The sequence below is a fragment of the Anastrepha ludens genome, unplaced genomic scaffold (genome assembly GCF_028408465.1).
Source record: "Anastrepha ludens isolate Willacy unplaced genomic scaffold, idAnaLude1.1 ptg000075l, whole genome shotgun sequence".
NCBI classification, from domain to species: domain Eukaryota; kingdom Metazoa; phylum Arthropoda; class Insecta; order Diptera; family Tephritidae; genus Anastrepha; species Anastrepha ludens.
Window position 1 is genome coordinate 132,501 of NW_026530041.1, and position 2,500 is coordinate 135,000.

Sequence of the window (2,500 nt, forward strand, 5' to 3'; positions counted from 1 at the left end):
ATGCCAAGGTTACATTCCATAATATGTTAGTATAGAATATAAATTCTTCATATATGTATATATATTCGAAAATTGTTTCTATTTAAACTAACGTATGGAAAACCATGAATAAAATCACAATACACCAATATGCCAAGGTAACAGTCAATAGTTACATTCCATAATATGTTAGTATAGAATATAAATTCTTCATATATGTATATATATTCGAAAATTGTTTCTATTTAAACTAACGTATGGAAAACTATGAATGAAATCTCACAATACACCAATATGCCAAGGCAACAATCAATAGTTACATTCCATAATATGTTAGTATAGAATATAAATTCTTCATATATGTATATATATTCGAAAATTGTTTCTATTTAAACTAACGTATGGAAAACTATGAATGAAATCTCACAATACACCAATATGCCAAGGCAACAATCAATAGTTACATTCCGTAATATGTTAGTATAGAATATAAATTCTTCATATATGTATACATATTCGAAAATTGTTTCTATTTAAACTAACGTATGGAAAACTAGGAATAAATCCACAATATCACCAGTTTAACATAACTCAAATTCGTGTTTCATATAGTTATGATTCGATTTATATGCTTCAATATCATTGGTTAGTTAAATGTTGATATTTTCATATTATTCACATGCCTTCACCGTGAGTGTTTTTTGCCATGCACACCACACATTGTGAAAAATGTATGGGAAAAATTCAATTCAATACATTTCAGTTTGATTTCATATAATTCAATTACATTTTATATATTTCAATAATACCATCAACTTAACTAAATATATATTAAAATACTAAATTATATATATGATGATATTTTCCATATATTTGAAATGTCTTTATTATATATTTATTCAGTTTATCATATGAATGTATTGTGTTAAATTTTACTTTCATACATTTAATCGAATTTAGTTTCATATAAATTCGATTCGATTTTCTTTCATATATCTCACTTGCCTTCACCGTGAGTGTTTCTGACAATGTACACAACGCATTGTGAAAAATGTATGGGCAAAATTTTGTTAAATTTTACTTTCATACATTTAATCGAATATAGTTTCATATAAATTCGATTTGATTATCTTTCATATATTTCACATGCCTTCACCGTGCGTGTTTTTGTTTGTCCATGTACACAACGTATTGTGAAAAATGTATGGGCAAAATTTAACTTAATACAATTCAATATATTTCAAATGTTTTTCTTATATATTTATTCAGTTTATCATATGAATGTATTGTGGTAAATTTTATTTTCATACATTTAATCGAATATAATTTCATATAAATTCGATTTGATTTTCTTTCATATATATCTCACTTGCCTTCACCGTGAGTGTTTCTGACAATGTACACAACGCATTGTGAAAAATGTATGGTGAAAATCTAACTTAATACAATTCAATATATTTCAAATGGCTTTATTATATATTTATTCAGTTTATCATATGAATGTATTGTGGTAAATTTTAATTTCATACATTTAATCGAATATAGTTTCATATAAATTCGATTTGATTATATTTCATATATTTCACATGCCTTCACCGTGAGTGTTTTTTGCCATGCACACCACACATTGTGTAAAATGTATGGGAAAAATTCAATTAAATACATTTCAGTTTGATTTCATATAATTCAATATTCAAATTTTATATATTTCAATAATATCATCGATTTAACCAAATATATATTAAAATAATAAATTATATATATGATGATATTTTCCATATATTTCAAATGTCTTTATTATATATTTATTCAGTTTATCAAATGAATGTATTGTGTTAAATTTTACTTTCATACATTTAATCGAATATAGTTTCATATAAATTCGATTTGATTTTCTTTCATAGATATCTCACTTGACTTCACGTGAGTGTTTCTGACAATGTACACAACGCATTGTGAAAAATGTATGGGCAAAATTTTGTTAAATTTTACTTTCATACATTTAATCGAATATAGTTTCATATAAATTCGATTTGATTATCTTTCATATATTTCACATGCCTTCACCGTGAGTGTTTTTGTTTGTCCATGTACACAACGCATTGTGAAAAATGTATGGAAAAAATTTAACTCAATACATTTCAATTTGATTTCATATAATTCAATTATATTTTATATATTTCAATAATATCATCATCGGTTAACCAATATATATTAAAATTAATAAATTATATATATGATGATATTTTCCATATATTTTTTTATCATATTATATATACCCCAATGCCATCATCACAAATATGTCTTATTTTCGTAAATTATTTTGATATCATCGATTAGCCAAAATTTGAAAATATATAATATATATGAGATGATGATATTATGATATTTTTATATATTTCATATATATAAATGTATGTTAAATAAATATTTTTATATAATTTTTATTTGCTTTTCTTAATTAATAATATAATAACATAACATTTATATATATAGTCTGATTATAAGAGATTTCATCATA